The sequence below is a fragment of the Sapajus apella genome, unplaced genomic scaffold, assembly GCF_009761245.1.
Source record: "Sapajus apella isolate SASKATOON/1434 unplaced genomic scaffold, GSC_monkey_1.0 scaffold13, whole genome shotgun sequence".
Lineage (NCBI taxonomy): Eukaryota > Metazoa > Chordata > Mammalia > Primates > Cebidae > Sapajus > Sapajus apella.
This window is the reverse complement of record NW_022436953.1, coordinates 27839341-27861292: the sequence shown is the minus strand read 5'-3', so window position 1 is coordinate 27861292 and position 21952 is coordinate 27839341. Positions and strand designations below refer to the sequence as shown.

Genomic DNA, 21952 nt, shown 5'->3' with positions numbered 1-21952 from the left:
AAGGAGAACACAAAACAGGCATAGGGAATTTTTAAAAACCTTCTCTTTAAAAATCGCTTTTTGGATACAAGGTCAATAAAATAACATACACCAGTAGGAAGGAGTAATGGGAAATCTAGGGCTTCACTTCACAAGGAAAACAATCCCCTCCCCCAGGTGAGCAGCACAATGAAAATACTCTGCTTATTCTATCAGGGTTACATTCCTGAACTTAAGTCAACATCCTAAGTTACAGAACTAAACATGCTCTGCCTCTGCTTAGCAACCACAAATCCTTCCTTCGCCAGTTGCATGTATTTTGGATGTGGCTTCTGAAGTACACATTCCTTCATTTTGATCAGCGCCCCGAGTTAGGAAACTTGCGCTTTATTTTTCCAAACTGTGACAACACTTCAAGTCCCCCCCCACCCCACCCGCCAGCCCCCTGTCCTGCAAGGCACTGAAGTGATCGTTTCTTTTGAACCTCGGCACCTAACAACCCGGAAGCTTGGACGCCTGAAGCCTAGGCGGCCCAGCGTTTTCATCCCGGCTCGTGCGGGGGGCGGGGAGAGAAGCCCGTAGGGCCCCTGGCGCGGGGCCCGGGCAGCCGCTGTGGCGCGGCCCAGGCCCGGGGCCACTTCCCGCGTCCCGGGGTTTCGCAGGCGGGAGCGCGGCGCGCGGCTGAGCCCGCAGGACGCCCTCTAGCCCCGCCAGTGGCGCGCCGCGAACCCCCCACTCCCCGCCCACTGGCGGCTGCGCGCACTGCACACTCGCCCGCCGCCGCACGCCGCCGCACGCCGCCTGGCTCCTGCACGCCGCCGCCGCGCCGAGCACCCGGGCCCGCGACGCCGCCCGCTGAGCGCCGGGCCGAGTTCACGCAGCCGCGGTCGGGCGGCCCCGCGGCGGCGGCGGGCGCGGGCGGCCTGGCCGGGGCAGGTTAAAAGGACGAGTTGCAAACACTTCAGGAAGTGACAAGTCGATTTCCTCCTCTCCGGGAGCCGCTCGTACAAAGCGCTCGGCGCCGGCAAGCGAGCGTGCGCGCGGTGGACGCGCGGCGGGCAGCCCGGACGACTTGGCGAGCGCTGGCGGTGACTGCGCGGGGTCCGCGCCCGGAGCGCCCCGCCGCGCACAGTAAGCGACCCGGGGCCGGGCGGCGGCGGCGGCGGCAGCGGTGGCCGGGGGGCTGGCCCCGGGCGAGGTCCGGGCCGTGTGCGTCCCGGCCGCCGGCTGGAGGGAGCCCAGCTTGCGTGCGCAATGGGCTTGCCTTTTTTTTTTTCTTTTTTCCTAATGTTGCTGGTTTCCTTATTTTCTGCCTTATTTCGCGTTGGGGTTAGGTCGGGCGGTTTCTCTGGGCGCTCAGTCTCACCCCTGATTGCAGGCGTGGGACTTGTCAGAGCACAGGCATGGGGACGAACCAGCCTGGCTGCGGCGGAAAAGTCTAAGCTCCCCAGGCCAGGGCGGGCTGGCGCTGGGACGGCTGCGCCCAGGGGTGTCCTCTCCGCGTCTTGGCTTGAGCCCGGACTCGCCGCTGCGGCGGAGGCGCAGAGCCTCGGGAGCCGGGCGGCCCCATTTCGCCCCGAAGTTCCCGCATCGTTTGCAGGCAACTCTTTTGTTCGCGGAAGTTTGCACCCGCCACCCCCGGGATGCGGGCGCGAGGCGGCGGGCGCCACTGCTGCTGGACTGTCCGGAGCGGTCAGGATGGGGCTGAGGGGGGCGTTCTGTCCCGGGCGGGGAAGCCCGAGGGGTGGCCACGGCTGGGGCTTGCGGAGTGGGGGCGTCCGCGCCGGCGTGGCTTTTGCACATGGCGAGAAGGGCCGTCCGGCACAGGCACACTGGTCCAGTCACATTTTTGCCAGTCTTGGATTTTGCAAGCCCGTGGGAGTCGGGTTCCCAGCTCAGGGTTTCCCCTGGTGGGGGCAGAGACGAAAGAAGCGAGGACACCCAGAATCCGGGGAGGGTTTGCGGTTGGTGTTGTCCCAAGTGTGTTCTCGCCCCCCCCCGAACCCCCACGTCCCAGCCCCCAGCTCTCCACCCCGGTCTTCGGACTTGGGGAACAATGCTCGTGGTCTGGGCCGGGGCGCCGCAGCAGCTACGAATCGCGCGGACTGGTTTGCCCGGGTCTCTCGCGTTCGGACACCCCCTGAAGCCGAGCTTCTTCCATCTGACCGCCCGGGCTCATTAACACGTACTGTACTTAGGACGATGGTGAACAAAGAAAAGCTCTTTGCAGCGTTTGATGAATGGGATTCTGCCTCCTATAGGCCACACTCCGAGTCTTCCATGCGGTACAGTCTCCGGACTCGGTGGTGGTAGGAAAGTGGCCCCCGGAGTGGATTGCATTCCGGGTCCGGGAGCCTGGGGTGGGCATTTGTGCCGCCGCCTTTGCCGCCGCGCTCGCCTCGTAGGAGCGGGTGCAGATGGAGCCAGGCTGACGGTTGTTCAACAGGAACAAATGTTTGTTGAATTGTTGGATGGTAGAGAAAAGGGACTGTTTCCTATTGACTGCTGAGGAGTTGGAATGGCATTGTTTATTGGCCTGGGAAGCCAGGCAAGCGTCTTGTGCTGCTTACAACATATTAGCAGACTTCCAAATGACATGCTAGCATATGTGTTCCCAGCAGTCCCCACCGGCTGGCAGGGAGATTCCTCCTTGCTCCAGATCCTGGACTCGTTTAAAAGATGCCACCTGGTTTGAGGACTTGGGAAGGAATGGCGTTAGCCAACCAGGTGAAACTCAGTGTTCCTTATTAGGCCAGGCTTTGGTTTCATTTAAATGCATCTACTTAAGAGTAACTTGTGTCAGTTACAGTTTGATACTGAATCGCAGGTCTGCAGGGTTTTTTTTTCCTCTTTGGCTGTGGACTACATAAACAGCTACTTGTCCCAACTGATAGTCCCATTCAGTGGGAAGGTTTGGATCAGGGTTGGTAGCCCTTGACTCTGTGTCTGCACTTGGCTGTCACCCATCATGCCACCTGGGAGTGTGCCGATCCAGCTTCCAGGCCCTTTTTCAGGTTAGAATCTAGTTAAGGAGAGGCTTGGGGAAGGCCTGTATTTTTTTCTTCAAACGTGCCTTCAGAGAACGAGGCGATTTGAATTAAAAAATATTTGCCCAACAACTTCCTATTTTTTTGAGAAGGTGAGATTCATGTGCAGCCATTTTACTATCAATTTTAAATAGAAACTAGCAACCTCGCTGCTGCAGAAGTGGACTTGAATGTTCCAGTCTTCTCAGGACAAAGTAGAACATCACTGCCTTCGTTCATAATGTTTTAAATCAGTTTCTCCCTTCTCTTTTCAACTTAGGGTATGTTGCACATAACATTTTGGAAGTTTCATAAAGTTTTTTTGGAACGAGCTTCATGATACCTTATTGTTGTCATGGTGGTTAGGCTTCCTTGACATTTTATGGGAAGCCCTGTTATATTTCCTGGGCTCTTTCCCTTCCCGCTTGTTGATTCCCTCACTGTCCCCTAGCCTCCCCATCCCCCCGTTCTGTTGAAGCCTAGTGGGCTTGGGTTCCTTTAAGCAGGTCCAGTGAGCAGGCGCCTGACCCCTCATTGAAGCTCAGGAAGGGCCAGCCTGCTCTCCTCCCCTTCTGGAGGCCGGAGAGGAGAGCTGTGTTTGAATATTAGGAGCTGGCAGCAGGGGACGCTGCAGAGCTCTTTTAAAAAGCACACCCTTCTCACCCACTGCTCAATGCCCTGAGCCCTGAGGACTGAGCTCTAGGCCCACCTTCGGATTGTTCAGTTGATGTTTTATCTGGGCATCGTCACTTTCTGCCGTTAAATTGCGCACTGTATGGAAAACTTTTTGTTCTTGACCTTAAGTAAAAAGACTGAAATAAGCAAATACTCAGATCAACACAACCCCCATCGTTACCGCCACCATGCACACCTCTCGGATGTGTAATAAAAGAAACCTGCAGGCGTAATTTGTTATGTAATATGCTGATAATACACGTTTCGGTTTTCGATGGAAACCAGATGTGGAGGGACTCTCTTTAATTGATCCAGCAAGGGGGAGACTAATAGATTAACTAGTCCTTGCAAACCCCAGGGGTGGTTTGTTTTGTTTAACTTCAGGGGAGAATCCCAAGCTCAGGGCTTTGGAGAGGTTTTCACCCTCAGCTTCTGCTTTGCTGCAGCTGTCCTTTTTGTCAGACTCCTCCTCTCTTGAAAGAACCGGTTTGTTGCCAACGCGAAGCACATGGCCGGGGCTGGTGGGGCTCGGGGAAGCTTAGCTCTGCTGGACTCTCCTCCTCCCTGCCTTGTCCGGCTGCCGCCCTCTTCTCCACTCTACCAAACAGGGTCTGACCAGGGACTTGAGTGCTGGGAGGAGTGCTGATTGTTCTCCCTCGACGACTCCTGAAATGTCCGTCCCATCATCCAGGGAGAGTTTCTCTTTAAACTTGTCCAGTGAATACACTTTCCAAAATCATTGACTCTCTGATAATTTGTTTGTATCCTGCCTAACTTTGAGGGTTCTTTTTGGATGGCTGAGTCACCTTTATTATGGCCCAAGGTTGGGGACGGCACTGTAATAGCCAACCCCATTAACAGCAGTTTCATCGCCTGCCGGGAGGTGAACTTTGGAAACAAACCCAGAGGCTTAGATATGCTGATGTGCCCTGAGACTTGCTTAGAAAATTTTTGTTGTAGCGAAGTTGACATTAACATGATTAATGACTGCGCCACTGAAAAGTCCATATTCAAAAGCAATTTACCGTTCCCTAGGGTGGTTCTTGCAGTGAAGTATTTTTCTTTGCCAAACAACTTTGTTTTAAGGTAACTTCTTTGATGCTTCATCCAAACCTCCTGTGCACAGGGTTTGGGGGCAAGATTTGGGGTTCATGTATTTCAGGTCGTGGTTTTGTTGGTGCCTGTCTTACCGAACTTGGGTTGGGGGGAACTCAGATTCTTATCTAGGACAGTTCTCTAAGATCCTGAGCGACGGAGTGATGGGAGGAAATCTTGCAGAGGAAACTTGGCTTCGGGGTGTCTCGGAGTGATGCAAGGACGACAAGATGCTCTTTTCTTCCCCTCGCGGTGATTGGAGATACTTGAGAGACGTCCTTGGGTTTTTCTTTCCTTTTCTTTCTTTTTTTTTTTTTTTTTTTTTTGTTAAATGTGGGTTGATTGAGAGGGGAAATGCTGATGGGTGGATCTGAAAGCAGCCTTAGGAACCCGAGAAAATACAAACACATTTGAAGGACTCTGGAAGATTTTGCATTTCAAAGGGTCTACCTTGTAGAATTTCACATCACGTCAGGGGTTACAGAGAAGTGTGACAGGCACCCCCGCTTCTTTAATGCTTCTCCGTCTCTCCTGCTGTGGGGGCTGCGCGGGGAAGCTGCCTTTTGCGTGGGGGGATGGGGGACAGCTTGGCCAGACCACGCTGGAATAGCATGGAAACCACATTGCCTCTTGGGCATCTGTGATCTCGGGAAGGACTCTTTCCACAGTGCCACTCTCAGGAGGGTGAAAGCAAATCATGTTGGTAAACAGCCCATTTGACCCCAGAGTGCTGTGGCAGACTGACTCCTGACTTCTCCACCCACTCTTTCTGTTCTCTCATTAAACAAAGAAACAGATTCTTCCCCTGTGCTGCTATAATGTGATTCCCAAGGATTTAGCTGAAATGGGTGCAGATTGTTCACAGAAGAATAGGAGCACCCACTGGTTGTTGAAGGCCCACCCCGGGCTGGGGCTTTGCGTACGCTCTGATTCTCAAAGCAAATCTGCAGTTATAGCTGAGGCTCAGAGAGGCCAGGGAGCTGGCCCGAGGCCACATAGCTGGAAGGCAGAAATCCAGGCAGGAGTTCTAGCCCTTCAGAGCCTGCTTGCTTTCCCTACACCGGGTTGTGTTCACAAGATAGAGGCACTGGGTTCTGTTTTATCTCAAAGCATACATTTTGTTTAGTCTTGTTAACAACACAGGAAAACCTAGAACTTTTAACTGCTTTTTCCTCTCCACTCCCCTTTCCAATGGCTACTTTTTTTTTTTTTTTTTTTGGAGTGATTGAAATCTGTATGTACTATAGGACCAAAGGCAGTGCCATAGCCTGGGAGGCTGAGATGTTTTGCCTCAATCTCAGAAAAGGCAGATTCACAAGAAAATATTTCCATTGGCCTTCTGGGGGAAACAGGAAGTAAATCACATTTATTCAGATTCCATTTTCCATTCAAAGAGATTCTTGAAAGCATTTCCAACTTTTTTTTTTTTTTTTTACATTTGTAATTCAGATGTCTCGAAGTAAATTATGATGTGGTGTTTGCTGCTCCAGGTTTGTACAATATCACATTTTGTTTACATGCCTGAAGTAATCAAGTAACTGAACACAATTGTATATCCTCCAGCGTAACTGAACTTGGTCCGCCTCAGCCAGGGCTGGGCAGCAGCCCTGCATTCTGTTTCAGACAGAAACAGGTTCTTTGCAGGTTGGTTCTGGGGTGTGAGTGTGTGCGTGTTTTGAAGGAAGAATAAGGAGACCCATCTCTAGCAAGGCCTGCCTGGCTGGACATGCTGTCCTTTCTGCCCCTGAAGAGTTTGCAGGAGAGTTCTGGGGCCCCTGTGCTCTGAACTTCTAGAAGCTAGAGGAGTGGTTCTGAACCTTGGCTGCACATTAGAGTCACCTGGGAAGGTTGAAAAAAAACTCAGATGCCGAGGCTGCATTCGGGACCAATTACATCACAGTCTTGGAGAGAGGAGGCAGCACCCCAGCATTGGTATCTTTAAAGTTCCTGAGTTGATTCTCTTGTGCATCCAAGACTGAGGAGTGAGGCGGTAATAGACCCCATGCATACCCAGGGGTCGTCCCTTAGTCTCCCTATTCCGTAGCAGGAGACTGGGGGCTTCCCTATTCAAGAGCGGAGCAAACCCGTGGGGATTTTCTGCCGCTGCTGCTAGGTCTTGGTGAAGTGGTGTCTGAAAGGCCCATCCCGAGGGGAAGTGTCTGCTTGGCATCATCCAGGTCATTCTGTTTCTGCTGGGCCAGCGTTCAGCACAGTCCCTCTGAACCACCTTCTTTCCAGATTGAAGGGGCGGATTTTACTCAGGCTGTGCTTTCAGGGCCGTTCTCCTGCAGCCCCTGCCTCCCTGCTGTCCTAGTGGTCTTGTTCCTTCTGGGGGTTTGGCACATCGTGCCCCCCTGGGGCTCAGGGGAGGAAAGATGCAGTTTGGTTCTCAGGCATATCCTGGCAACTCTCTGTGAGTGGTGAGTCTTTTTCACCCAGGTTGGCCGTGAATGTCACTCTCAGGCACCTGGTTGTCCCTAACAGCTCAGAGCCTGTCTTCCTGTGAGCATACTCAGGATTACATTTCATAGACTTGTGTTTAGAATGGCCGAGGGCCTTGGAGAGTGAGAGCTTCTTGGGTCTGCTGATGTCAGCTTCTAGAAGAGAGGTCCAGGCCTTAAGAGGTGAGGCGAATCTCCCAGGGTCATGTAGCCAGTTCTCGAAGGTGCAGCCTCTGTCTCCTGAGTCCCTGCCCTACTGCTGTGCTCTCATGACATGGGACCTTATGCCTGCTTTAGCGTAGACCAGCAGGTGAACTTGATCATTGCTCAGAGTTCATTAGCCAAGTGAAAACGTGCTATCCATCCGCCCCCACCTGAGCCCCAGTGGAAGGTGCTGAAACCTTGTGAAGGTGAGCTTGATGAAGAAGGTTTTGGCTTCTGTGCCAAAAGTGTCTCAGTCTGCCCATCTGTGTCGTGGTGGTGGTGAGTAGTGACTAAGGGCTCTTTCTCCCCTGTTGGGAGTTGGGTTTGGGCCGAGCGAGGGGAGAAGAGGAGAATTGCTATTTTCCTCAGGGCTGCAATTTCCACATTCATTCAGCAGACACTGACTGGACATCTGCTAGGTGTCCAGTGTGGAGCCAGGCACTTTACTTCGTTAGTTCATTTGATCCTCAGCACAACCTGTGGCTGAGGGACGACCCCTGTTTCGTTGATGAAAATATTGTGGCCTGGAGGAATCGCTCACCCCAGGTGAGAAGGGGCAGTTGGGGTTTGAACTTGGCCCAGCCGCCCTCAGCCCTGTATTATTTCTGCCACGCCGTGCTGCTTTTCCATCCGGTGCTCACTGGGGAGGAGAGTACCTGCTGTAAGACATGTGCTTTGCCCAGTGGGCGCTCCCTGGCAACTCCTGCCTGGGTGCCATGCTGTAACTGCTAGGAGGGGGCGTGGGTGGGCCTTCGAGCTCCTGGAGAGCTGGGCCTGTGCAGGTCCTGTCTGAGGCCATTGTGTGTCCTGGCAGCTGGACTGTGCCTGTGCAGGAAGGTGGCTTTTGCAGGTTCCACTGCTGCTGCCTGCCCCCACCCCGCAGAGGCCACCCTCCCGCCCAGGCTGCCCGCCCAGGCTGCCCGCTGGCTGAAGCCTGAGCACCCTGACAGAGAAAGCCCAGCGGGGAGAGGCCTGCGGCCCTGACTGGAATTCCCCTTGCTCTGGCATTGGCCTTGGCCGTGGGCCTGGGAGTGGAGGGAGGTTCTGCCCGCAGGCTGGGAGCAGCTTCTCTGCATGTGTGGAGGTGGGAAGCTGATGTCCCCTGCAGCTGGCCGTCTCCATGATCTGGGTGAGCAGAAGGAGCCTGGCTCCTGAGCTGGGGGAAAAGACGTGTCTGTGGTTTTCGGTTTCCAGATAGAGTGCAGAATGCAGGGAAGGCCCTCTGTGGCATGATCCTGGGGACCGGGCCATAGGAACCATTCTCCCATGGAATCCCTTTGGCAGTCAAACGATTGAATTTCCTGGCTGGAAGGTAGTGGGCACAGACTGCCTGCTTGCTGGACTGAATTTGCCCCGTAAACCTCTCTTGGCTTCTCATTTCTCATCTTGCTGCTCCTGCCTCCCAGTGTTTTTAGGAAGATCAGTTTAGAGCTTGTTTGAGAAGCCCCTTGCAATGGGCGTAGTGCCTTGCAGAGTGATGCCAGGTAGGGAATGAGTGTGACTGGGCAGCCAGGGGTTCTGCTGCAAAGCCTTGGTCGGCTGCATGCCAGCAAGGTGCGTCTTGTGGTTGCAGGAAAAATGGGGACTGTTTGACGTCACTGTTGGGCAGAGTCTAAGTGACACCCAGTTGTGTATCATTGAGGGCAAAAGTAGCATTCAGCTTTGGAATCAGAAGCCTGGGTTCAAATCCCAGGTCTGCCCTTTGCCAGCCATGCCATGTGCCTTTGAGCAGGTGGCTGTGTGTCTGGTCTCCATTCCCTCATCTGGAGTGTGGCAGTGCTAACAGCACCCCAGCCCCTAGGTTTGGGGCCCTGAGTGAAACCACACGTTGGGACACTTAGAGCCCAGCAAACATTAGTGAGTATCTCACGCAGCCTGTGGCAAGCACTTGCTGTCGGGAGGACTGAAGGGAGGCCAGGACAGGAGGCAGGACAGAGCAGAGGGGCTTCAGCTGGAGCTTGGCCTGGCTGGACAGGTCAGGCTGGGGCAGATGGAGCCTCTTCTCCTCCGGCATCCTCTTCGGATAGTGTAGGGTTTTCTGGGAGGAAAAGTTGGAAGTATGCATTATAGTTTAGTTAGAAGTGTAGCTGTCAACAAGAGTTGATACTAGTAAGTCTTTTAAGCTTTCTCTTTAGGGAACTAAATCTTTGTTTACCAAAAGTGGTTTAGTTTTGTTCCTAAGCATAGAAAATTAAATGCACGTATGGGTTATGATGTGGCCTCACCATCTTGGATGTGCTGGGACTGATACTTCTGTGAATGAATTCTTTGGAAACCAAGGAATTAGTGGTTGCACACCTATCTAGACTGTGAATGAGGGGCCCACTTACGACCTTTTGGATTCTCTTTAGGTGCTTTGCAGTGGGCACCTTTGTTTCTTGCTCTTTCCCTCACGTTGGGGGAGCTGCCTTGGACACCTGGAGTCAGCGTCTTCCAGGTGCGGATTATGTGGCTGTAGCTGGAGTGCCCGCCCCCAGCTTGGCCTAGGGTATGATTCTGGCTGCTTCTAGACCCCTCTACTGCCTACCGCCTGAACCTGACCCCAGTGTCTGCAGGAGCAAGAGCTCATCTAAGCTTGTGGAAGCTTTCAAAGGAGCCCTTGGCTTGGAGGTCCGAGGGAAGGGTTCAGCCTGTGCCTCCCGGGCTTCTGTTGGTGCAGGCCTCTGACTCCTGACGCGTCTGTTCCCTGGGTCTGGTGAGCATTGCTCCTCATGAGTCTGGGGCTGGCATCCTGGGGGGTGAGCACGATGGGCAGTCTCGACTGATGAGATTTCTGGCTGCACTTTGGGTAGCTTTGAGGGAGCACCTCTGCATGAGGTGTAAAGACTCATGCTGTTTATTAGATTGTGGGAGGGGCCCCCTGACTCCAGGCTGTGACAGCCTCTCCCTCTGGGGCTGGCCCTAGAGCATCCTCTCCAGAGGACCCCCCAAGGTGGCTGGGCATGGGTGGTTTTGAAGCAGACTCTCTGTTAGGACCATGACGTCCTGAAGCTTTGTGAGTGAGGGCTGTGTAAGGGAGGTCTCTGAGGTGTCTCAGCTGCCTCTGGTCTCATGGATGTGGCATAATTCACCTGCCAGATGGAGTGTGTCATCCTCGCCCAGTGTGTCCTCCTTGAGTGTGTCACCGTTCCTGCGGTGAGCACAGAACATATCTGCTAGGGCGGTGGCCCCCAGGCTCAGTGCAGTTCAGCCAGTATGGAGTGACAGCCTCTGTGTGTGTCAGACACTTCATCAGGCACCGAGGAATTCCGAGATGCATCTACTGAACCCCCTGTTTTTAAGGAGCTCATAGCTCGTGTTATGGACAGCCTGACTGCACGTGATTATTGAGTTTCTACTATGTGCCAGACACAGCATAATAAATGAATGAAGATATGTTTACACAAGGTACTGGTGAGTCCCACTGTCCTCTGGAAGTCATAGGAAGGTCTCTTAAACCGAGCTGAAGGGAGGAGGGCAGGGACGGCTTCCTGGAGGGGGTGACAGCTGACCTGAGTCTTGAGGAATGAGCAGGAGTTTAGACAGATGAAGAATGGGGAGGAGGAGCTATTTCAGACCAGGAAAGCAGGGGTGCCCAGGCACAGCTGCATGAGACTGTCAGGGAATCTGGGGGCCTGGAGCCTGGGTGAGAAGAGTATAGATTTCAGTGGGGAGCGGGGCTGATCTATGTCAGGTTGGCAGTAAAGTGTAAGGCGAAGAGCAGGGAGCTGGGGGAGGATGTGCTTTGCAGTTTTAAAGGCCCAGTGACTGGGGAGTGGCGGTGCTGATGGAGTTTGGAGCAGACAACTTGGAGGCCACTGTGACCTAGGAGAGAGAGAGTGCACAGGGGTGGGGGAGGGCAGAGCTTAAGTGGCCGTCGGGCAGTCACCAGGTGAATGCTGCTGAGGGCACAGGACTCAGGAGGGGTCGGTCTTCTCCAGCAGTCCGTAGAAGGGTTAGGGGCGACACTGCCCAGGGCCCCGCCTTTTGACCTTGGAGTGACCTTCCTGGAGGAGCACGAGGCTGGCCTCTGAGAGAATTTCCGTGGAGTGCCGCCTTAGTGATGTGATCTTTGTTTATTTTTAGTCAAAACTCTCGCATTTAGCGGGGGCAGTTGGGATTCCCAAGAGCTTCCAGAACCTCTTGCCTGTGCTGCAGTGGAACTCAAGAAGTCAAAATGAACAAAATGTTCTGGCATTGTGTGAGCCGAAACAGTCCGATTCAGTGTCAGACTACCTTTGTTTTTTCTTTAAAGGGAAAAGCAGGCACCTAACCATGCTGGTGTGATGGAGAAGGAGCTTCGGTGCCCCTTGGCTCTGCCAGAGGGGAGGGGGAGGCTGCTGACACAGACACTCGAGAATGGTGGGCCCGAGTCACCTGACTCCTGAGGCCTCCGCCGCCCTCAGATGCCAGCCCAGATTCCAGGCCCCATTGGCTGTGTGGCATGTGACCTGGGCCCAGAAGAGGAGAATTAAGGAAAGTCCTGGAGCTGTGCGGGGGCAGAACTGCAGTTGGCCGCCCAGCTGGGCTTTGGAGGATGTCTTTTCCAAGCCTGGGAGGGTTTTGCTCATCTGCATTTACTCCTGAGGGGGGAAGAAAGTAAGTAAGTTAGCTGCAAATGGTTTTCTTTTTTTTTTTTTTTGAGACGGAGTCTCACTCTGTCATCAGGCTGGACTGCAGTGGTGCAGTCTTGGCTCACTGCAATCTCCACCTCCCGTGTTCAGGCGATTCTTCTGCCGCAGCCTCCCGAGAAGCTAGGATTACAGGTGCCCACCACCACGCCCAGCTAATTTTTGTATTTTTAGTAGAGACGAGGTTTCACCATGTTGGCCCGGGTGGTCTAGATCTCCTGAGTTCGTGATTCGCCTGCCTTGGCTTCCCAAAGTGCTGGGATTATAGGCGTAAGCCACCACGCCTGGCCCAATGGTTTTGAGTTTAACAGTAACCCTCCCTGTTCATCTAATTCCTGGGGAAGTTAGCACATGCCTTCACCTGTTAGAAAAGAAACTCAGAGATCTGGCCTGGCTGCGTCCACATAGGCCAAAAGTTGAGCAGCAAACTGGAGTGGAAGAGCGATATGGCAGAAATAGGAGCAGAGAGGGGAGCAGACACCTGGGCTCACCAGAGTGCCTGATAGTCCACAGGGAAGTGAGTTCTGACTTGCTGTAGGGAGAAACTTTTTTTTTTTTTTTTTTTTAAGATGGAGTCTCACTCTGTCACCCAGGCTGGAGCGCAGTGGCACGATCTTGGTTCACTGCAACCTCTGCCTCCCAGGTTCAAGTGATACTCCTGCCTCAGCCTCCCGAATAGCTGGGACTGCAGGCACATGCCACCATGCCTGGTTAATTTTTGTGTTTTTAGTAGAGACAGGGTTTTGCCATGTTGGCCAGGCTGGTCTTGAACTCCGGACCTCAGGTGATCCACCTGCCTCGCCTCCCAAAATGCTGGGATTACAGGCATGAGCCACCATGCCCAGCCAAAAAACAATTTTTAAAAGCATATGTGAGGTTCGGGTGAATCCTTCTGTGTTATACATAACTTAAGGAAGTCATTGTTTTGAGACATGGTGTGGTGGCATGCTCCTCTGCCATGTAGGAGCATGGCCAGCGTGGCTTCCATCTGCTCACCTGAAGAGCTCTCTGGTTCCGCCAGCTCCCTGCCTGGCCAAGCCCTTCCCCTGCACTTATAAGATGATGACTCAGCATGGCTGACCCTGCCCCGTTTCTGGTGGATCAGTGGAACCTGGGGGACCAGGTACAGTCCCTTATGGGAGGCAGCTGTTGGCCTGGCCGGGCTTTGGGTGCTGTTGGAGACAGGGCTGAATTTTCAGCCCCGAGTGTAGGCACAGGTGAGAGCCGGAGCCCAGGCACTTGTTCCCTGTGTGGCTGGCGGCCCATCTCTGATTTAGCTTTGGCTCGGTTTTTGTCCTATCCCCTGATTTCTACTGGAGCCAGTGTGGTGGTCACAGCCACTGGTGTCTTAGGGCCCTGGAGGAGAAGACAGCATTCCCAGGCGCCCTCTCCTCTGCTCAGGGCTGATCCTGGCAGACATGGAGGAGGATATAGGGAGGAGGAGACTTGGGAGAGAGCCGAGTCTTCATGCCAAATTCAGGAAGAAACAAGCCACCGTTCAGTTCACAATTGAGCTGCGTCAGCCCATGTGAAGGCCCCTGCACCTCTGGAAAGAACTACAGAGAGCCTCTGGCCCCCATCTCCAAGGAGGGGGAAGCGTTTTACAGTTTTGGAGGTGATGTGGGGAAGGGCCACAGCCAGAGCTTCACTTGGAGTCATGCCACACCTCATTGGGACCCTGCACGCTACAGTGGGGCCGTCTCGTGAGAGGTCTTCCAGTGTTACTGGTGGTGACATGGGCTCCAGAACAGTGTCTAGAACAGGAAGTAGTAGAATTCAATGTCTTAGATTCCTTAAAAAAATTGGTCGATTTTGGCCAGGCGTGGTGGCCCACACCTGTTATCCTAGCACTTTGGGAGGCTGAGGTGGGTGGATCACGAGATCAGGAGATCGAGACCATCCTGGCTAACATGGTGTAACCCTGTCTCTACTAAAAATGTAAATAATTAGCCGGGTGTGATGGCACTGTAGTCCCAGCTACTCAGGAGGCTGAGGCAGGAGAATCACTTGAACCCGGGAGGCAGAGGTTCCAGTGAGCTGAGATTGCGCTGCTGCTGTCCAGCCTGGCGACAGAGCGAGACTCCGTCTCAGGGAAAAAAACAAAAACCAAAAAAGGTTGATTTTGTGTTTCTAATGATTTCCTTTATAAATGGAGCCTCTCATTGTAGTACAAATGAGCCCAGACAGTTGGGCAGACTGTGGGGCAGGGCTGATGTCAGTTGGAAAAGCCGGAGAGAAGTGAGAGCAGGTCACAGAACCAGTCTGAAGGGGCCCTGGGTTCCAGTCCTGCCGCTTGATTGCTTTTGACTTTGGTTCAGCCACTTCCCTCCTCTAAGCTGTGATTTTCTCATCTGTGGACTGGGAATTATAGTGCCTACTTAACAGAGCAGGAGGAATAAATAGATAGTGTGAGTCTAAGCACCCAGTACTTTCCTGTTTTCATTTGTCCATCAAGTACTTTCTGAATGCCCACTGTGTGTTAGGCTTCTCAGCTAATTCATGTAACCACCCTGAGAAGTGAGTACTATTATTATATCCATTTTATAGATGAAGAATGTAAGGTTCTGTAAGGTAAAGTGCCCAAGGTCATTTAGCTCATGGGTGGTAGTTCTGGGGTTTGAACTCCGAGCTTTAGGATTGGCAAACTATAGCCTGATGACTAAATCTGGCCCACTGCCTACATTTGTAAATAAAGTTTTATTGGGACACAGCCGCACCCACTTGTGTAGGTAATGTCTGTGGCTGCCTTCACACCACAGCAGCAGAGTTTACAGACCACAGGGTCTGCAAAGCCTAAAATATTTATTGCCTGGCTCTCTACAGTAAAAGAATGTACTGAACTATTCTCCACACGAATACTCTGCACTCCAGACCTGAGCTATTCAGTATGTCAGCTCTAGCCACATGTGGCAGTTTAAATTAACTAAAACTAAATGAGATGAAGACTTCAGTTCTTTGGTGGCACTAGCCACATGCCTAATAACCGCATGCAGTGGTTGCCTCTCACGTTGGACAGCACAGACCCAGAACGTTGCTGTCATCACAGAGTGTTCCATCAGGTAAGGGCGTGCGAGACTGTGTCCTGGTGCGGGGAGAATCCAAGTCTCGGAGAACCAGCAGTGCAGAGGAGGCATTCTGGTGAAAGAAAAAACACTGGACGTTCCTGCTCCCAAAACATAGTATTGAAAATTAGTTGGTTGACTCTGAGGTGATGGAGGAATGTCTGCTGTGGCAGAGGGAACCTGGCCCTGAAGTGAAGAGATTGTCCCTAAATCCTATGACCCTTGGTAGGCCCCCGCCATGCACCTCTGCAGCTTGTAACCCCAGCTTCTGGTTCACTGGGGCCATTGGCCTCATCAGCTCTGCCATGTCCAGTGCCCCATGTTGTGTTTGCATGCAACACAATGGGGTCCTGCAGAAACCCCATTTTCCTGTATTCAGATCTGTTCTGTTCTAGGCCAGTTGGGCCTGATGGGTTATACCATTGGTCCTCCAGTGCTGACATGGGACATTCATGGTCTGATGAAATGACCATGTTTTCCATGGGCATTGGATAAGGAACTGCTTCAAAATGATGGCTACTGTGTGGCCTGAGGAAGGAAGGTGAGTTCTAGGTCCCACAGCTAGCTGGTATCACTGACTTACTCCTTAAAATGCTGTCCACTGCCAACCCTGATGCCGTGTGTCGAGCAGCGTGTAGCTGGGCTGAACTGTAGCTCTTGTCTTGTTTGATGCATAAATGCTCTGAATTGGAATCTCTTTGGAAGCTAACTAGGGGCAGAGTCATTTTGAGGGGTGAAGGGAATTATAGAGAGCATAGATCTCCGGTTCATTAGACCCAGGCATAATTGCATCAGTGCTGCCCCCATCTCCCCGACATTCGTGCATGCTGATGGGCTCTGAGTGTGTCAGTTACCACACGGCTGGTTGTAGTCCAGGCTGTCTACACTGGAGCCTCTGAAATGTACAGTCAGGAGTCCAGTCTAGTGCTCCTGTTAGGAATGGCTGGCTTCTCCATGTTGGGTTATAGGAGTACAGTCTGCATGCATCTTCATGCTTTAGACAATGCCCACTCCCTCTGTAATCAGGATGAAAACCTTTGTAAAATGTGAGAATAAGATACCAGGAGGAATTTTCAGGACTTGAGCAAGAGTAAAAAAAAAAAAAGAAGAAAACCAGATACACAAGCCTGGTCAACTTAGCTCTAGAGTAGTTGCCTGAAGGAAGTGCTGCCAAGGAGGAAGTTGTGTTTAAGAGGCTGTACGTGGACAGTTTTTCCCCCACATGCTTTAAGAGGGAGAAAAGAATAACCTTGGATGGCCAGCCTTGATTATGAGTCCCCCTCCCATCCCACTGCCACCTTTGACACTGCTTGCCTCTAGCCAGCCACTCCTGGAATGGTCTCCTGTGTCTTCCTTCTTCAGCCAGCAGAGTGGTGAGATCATTTGAGATTAGGCTCTGTCCCAGGTTTCTCACTGCTGTCCCAGCACTCAGGGAGACTAACTGCATGTGCCCAAAAGAACCCTGGCACAAATAAATTTATAATGGAAATTGTATGTAGAGTGCTGGTGTTTTCTGAGCACCTACTGTGTGCCAAGCACCCTGCATATGTTCTCATCATCTGCTTGTGGCACAGCCAGCTGGGGGTGACTAACTTCACTTCACTGGGCAGGAGCTGAGCTTCAGCCGTGTCCCTGAGAGAGAGTGGCTTGTGGTAGGCTAGAGCCTGCCTGAAATCCAGGTCCCTGCGCTCCGAAGCCAGGTTCTCCTCACCTAGTTTTGTCCCCAATCGTGCACATGCTGCTGTTTCAAAGAGAAATTTCTTGCTCCTCTGCATGGCTCCCTGATGACATTTTTATCATGGCTTGTGGGCAGAGCAGTAGGTTGCTAACTGTGGGGTGACATTCAAGGAAACCAACTCCATCAAGCTCTCCCTTTGAATGTGCTGTTATGGTACAAGAAGTCTTCGTTTGTCCTGAGCTATTTTGAAATAAAAGGCAGGAAACTCCCCTCTTGTTTCTATATCTTGCATAGAAGTCATCAAAACAGAATCCTCTGTTCTGTGCAGCAGTCATGATGGAGGAAGCAGCTGTTCTCTTCGTGATGACCCAACCATAGCCAGCAGTCTGGAGGCGTCAGGGATCCAGGATGGTCTGTTCCATCTGCTGGGTTTACTTGCGTGTGGTAGAAGTATTTGGCATGGAAACTCTTTCCCTACCCTACCTCGTGGGCGAGGCCAGGAGGGAGCTCTCCTGGTGGGGGCAGGGCAGATCCCAACTCTGCTGTACTCCGGATAATGCCTCGGTTTGCTCCGTGGAATGGGTGCCCCAGCCTCCCTTGGGGCCCGGCCGAGTGAACAAACCACATCAACGGTCTCACCAAGTCCATGGTTGGGAAGGCAGGCCTCTGCTGTCTGTGCTGGGAGTTTTATGGGTCTACTTTGTTGTGGATGGAATTTCATACAGTCCGAGCTGTCTGGTCGTTGTCAGGCCTGCAGCTAACTTACTGAATGAGCCAGGGAGCGGTGCTGATGAGAATGTGTGACTGGATTGCTAAGGCCAAGCGAGTCCACGGGAATCTTCAAACCAAGATGAATCTTAGTTGTTCTGGTATTTTCAGGGGTTTGAATCATCAGCATCGTTTCGACCAGAGTTGCACTCTGGTGGTCTACGGCCCAGAAGTGGTCCTCAGACATGATTTGTTTGGCTCATATGAGTCTTTACAAATTTTTTAATTTCTTGAGAACATAAAAAGGAGATTGTGCAGAGAAGTCCTGATTTTCAGTTGTCTTAACAAGCCAGAAGATTTTTAACAGTGGCCTGGGTCCTGTTTCCCAAACAATTCACAACAGCTGTAGCCAGAGCTGTCCACTGTGGGCCGGCCATGTTCTCTGCACATCACGGTGCCTATGCAGCATGCTTCTCTCATGTATGCTTCCCACTGGGCCCTGGAAGGCATTTGAGTTTGAGATCCCTGGAGAGGACAAGACGTTCAGAAGACAGATTCAGACTTTCTGGCTCTCCAGGTTATTGGCACAGGGCAAACCATGGTGAATGGCAGTGACTAGTAGAAATGGCCAGGCTGTTTGCAGTGCCCGAGGTCATTGCCACCATAATCCCGCTACCTCGTGTTCCACCTGCTAGGAAACTTGCAAAGATAAGCCACTCCTTGGAGAGGGCACTCGTGGGAACTCTGAAAGTACAAATATGTCGTTTATCTCTTGGGAGCCAGTCTCAGCCCAGGGGCCCTTCTACCCCTTGGATCGGCCAGTGATACTGGGGATTCATTTTGTACCCCTGCACCCCCCAGTCACTCAGGTGCTTCACCTAGTTTAATCTTCTCATCTAAAAGTGCCTTCCTGAGGCTGAGGCAAGCAGATCATCTGAGCCCAGGAATTCGAGACTAACCTGGCCAACATAGAGAAAACCCATCTCTACTGAAAATAAAAGAACCAGCCGGGTGTTATGGCATGCACTGTAGTCCCAGCTACTGGGAGGCTGAGGTATGAGATCGCTTGAGCCTGGGAGGCGGAAGTTGGGTGCAGTGAGCCAATATTGTACCACTGCCCTCCAGCCTGGGTGACAGAACGAGAGACCGTGTCTCCAAATATAAATAAGTAAATAAATAAAAAGTGCCTTCTGGATGTTAATAGATGTTGCAAGTGATTTTTTTCAAATAAAGATTTAATTTTTAAATTCTCACGACAGGCATTCTAGCTGCTGTGTACCAAGCAGATAACTTCTGGTGTTAGACAAAAATTTCCTAGGGTAGACGAAGCATGCATCTCAGCTCATTCTTCTAGCTCATTCTTTTGACAGAGACTCAATATAGCAAGTGGAAGTAAAGCAAAGATTCACCAGAGGGTACCTAATATTTTTCAAAGAATTGAGGTGTTCTCTTCATATTTTTTCAACCTAATAGGAATCCCTCCTGTCATTTATCTTTTTCACTCAACCCTGTTTTTTTCTCTTCTCGTGGCAACTATTCTGTGACTTTTTGTTTCTTTCTGATTCTCTCACATATTTTGCTGCATAGTCAACCTTTGGATGTCTTAGTGTTATTTCAAATGGTTTGCTGAATTTGAGAAATGTAGCTTAGAAATCCATTGCCTGAAAGCCCTTCACACCTCTTTTCATTTGCCACAGAAACATGGCATCCTCATCCGCTTCCTTCTCACCTGCCGGTCAGGGCCTGTGTGTTGATTTTATCCATTCTGGGTGGTTGGTTCAGCCTCTGGTGCTGCTAGGCCAAGGGTCTTGAGAAGGGGCCCCAAGGTTCTGATGATGCCGCTGCTCTCCTTCAGTGCATTCTAGGGACTGTTGGAACTCCAGAAGAACAAGGATCATCTTGATGTGGATTTAGATTTCCAGGGCCTGGCCAGAGGACGTGCTGGGGGTGGGTAGTAGGCTTCCCATCCCATTCTGACATTGTGGCTTTTGCCAGAAACTCCACTTTTATGGATCCCAATTTTCTCATCTGCAAAACTGTCCTCCCAGTTACTAGGGTTCTAGGTACCAAATCCACTGAAAATGTGTTTTTCAAACTTTAGGGACCACCCAACTCAACCTGGAGGGCTTACTAAACACAGTTGCTGGGTCCTCCTCGTAGAGTTTGTAATTCAGTTCATCTGGGGTTGGGGACTGAGACTTTGCATTTCTAATGAGTTCCCAGGCAGTTCTCTACTGCTTTGGGGTCCATGCTTGGAAAACCAGTGCATGTCGCTGAAGCAGGTGCCAGATGCCCAGTGTTCCCCCCAGCAAGGATGTGGGTTGGTCTGTGTGGTCTTGGCTGCCTGGCGTGTGAGGCTCGTCTTTCATTTTCCCACTGCTGTTATTTTCTGGGAACTTGAACCTAGATTCCCAGAGATGTTATGTTTCCATACAGCCATCTTCATGGAAACTGTCTTCAGACTCTCACCATGATATTTGGAGACACATTTATTTCCTACCTTTAGGTAAATCTTTCACTAGCAGACACCATCCTCTGTCCATCTCGGTCTCCACCCCTCTCCCTAGAAGCCGGCTGCTGACAGAGGCAGCCTTGATGATTTTGAGTTTTGAGGTTTTGGTTTCCCAGATAGGTTGATTTTTACCCATTTTCACCAAAGCCAGGCTGTGTTTGGGTTGAGTTGTCAGAGCCGGCGTGGACAGCAGGTCACCCTGTGCTCGGGTTGCCTCGAGAGGCTTCCCGTTCACTGCCGTCAGTCCCAGGCTAGACGCCCTTTGTCAGGTGCCCTGAAATCAGTGTCCCCATGGGAAATGGGGTGCTTGACCATGCCCAGAATTAACTGCTGTGCCCCTTCTTTCCCTTACCTGATGACACCTGAGCGGTTTAGTGGTGGTTTCCTCTCTTTTGGGTTTTAGTTGTGGAGTGAACCTGAAATCACTGCTGGTCTTATGTCTTTAGCTCCAGCTGTAATCCCTGGCAGGTGAAGGACGGTCACTGGCTTTGCAGTTTTCCTCAGTTTTGTTTTGTCAAGGCGTGTTCCCATTTCTCCTCTCGCACCTCAGAACCTGGGGGACACTAACTCAGTCATGCTTCTGAATGGAGCGTTTCTGTGTGGTTTTCTCCTTGCCTCGGTACTCTGCCTTCTGCAGCTCCCAGCCCCTGGCAGCTGGGCACACTGGCCCTTGTGCTTTCATATCCACGAAAACACGTGGGAAGCGCGTGCCCAGCACATGCCTTGATCACATATTTGTAACTCTGGAGTCTGAGATGATCGTGACATTCTCGTATGGGGCTGTGTATGGCCACTCCCATTCCCCAAGGGAGAACACAATCACTGTATTGTCTTGGCATTCTGGGCGAGCTGCTTGGGTCAGGGCAGGGGCTGTTGGTATACTGGGAGATGGAAATAACCGTTTTGCAGCTTTCAACCTTTATACTGCCGTTTACAAAAGAGGGAGGCTTGGGACGACCTGTCAGGATCCCCTGGGTCACCTGGCTTTGTTCACTTGAGTAACTCACCGGCCTGTGCCCCTTGTAGCTCAGCTTGCTTGCCTGCTATTCAGGCAGGACAGCTCTGGGAGGGCAGACCTCTGGGCAGTGGAGGGAAGCGGAGTGATGGGAGGTGGGGAGCAGGGTGGCGGCTTGTGGCTGTCCAGTGCGCAGAGCTTGTGGCTGTCCTGCGCTGTCACTGGCAGACATCGTGGCATCTGACCTGTCTGACCCTCCTGGGGCTCCTTCCACCAGAAGCTGGGAAGAGGGCCTCCACTCCCAACCCCATCCCCGCTTGCTAGAGTGTCACACACGTCGTTTAGCAGTATCCTAGTAGCCGTATGCTCACCCCATCTCTGGCATGGAATGCCTGCCCAACCCTCATGCTGCTTCCTCTGGGAAATCACCCCAGATCTTTGCCTCCCCACTTGGAATTCCAGGCTCACTCCTCTGTCCTTGTGGCTTCATTATCATATGACATGTTATGCCTTGTGGGAGACCTAGTTGAACGCTTGCCGTTTGCGTGAACTTAGTTGTATATTATCTGCTGTCTCCCCTCAGTCCCTAGCACAGCCAGCCCGGTGTGTGTTGGACTTGGGATGAGACTGTTAGCAGGAAGAAATACTCTCCAAAGAGAAGCACAACCCAGGGCGCGCGTGAGATTTGCCAGCTCCACTGCAGCCACCTAGAAATATTTTCTGTTTCTGGGTAAAAGTCTGTTGTAAGGAGCACAGCATCACATGTGTGTATGATCTTCCCTTGACCCTTCTTGCTCTCTGTAGAGGCTCCCAGGACCTTGGCCCTCCCTGTCCCACGGGTTTCTGCAGAAGCCTGGGCTGTCTAGGCTCTGCCTGGCCCAGGGTCAGCCCTGCATATGCTGTCTCACACCAGGCCCTGACTGCAGCAAGATTCTTCTAAAAGCAGAACATAGAAAACAGAGCTGTTAGGGCAGGGCCCTGGGCTGTCGGTTTTCCCATGATTGGGT

General features: G+C 52.1%; 2 protein-coding genes across 3 annotated transcripts in view; both read left to right on the top strand.

The window, feature by feature from the left end:
* The window catches only part of EEF1AKMT2 (EEF1A lysine methyltransferase 2), a 69568-nt gene that overhangs the window by 38589 nt on the left and 9027 nt on the right, over nucleotides 1–21952 (top strand). The window lies entirely within an intron of this gene.
* The window catches only part of FAM53B (family with sequence similarity 53 member B), a 115026-nt gene continuing 94062 nt past the window's right edge, over nucleotides 989–21952 (top strand). Inside the window, exon 1 of one of the 2 annotated variants that reach the window (XM_032281941.1) lies at nucleotides 989–1110. The gene's annotated coding sequence lies outside the window, so the exon portion shown is untranslated. Of the gene's footprint in view, nucleotides 1111–1815; nucleotides 8550–21952 lie in introns of those variants that run through there. The other variant, XM_032281942.1, reaches the window with a different exon arrangement.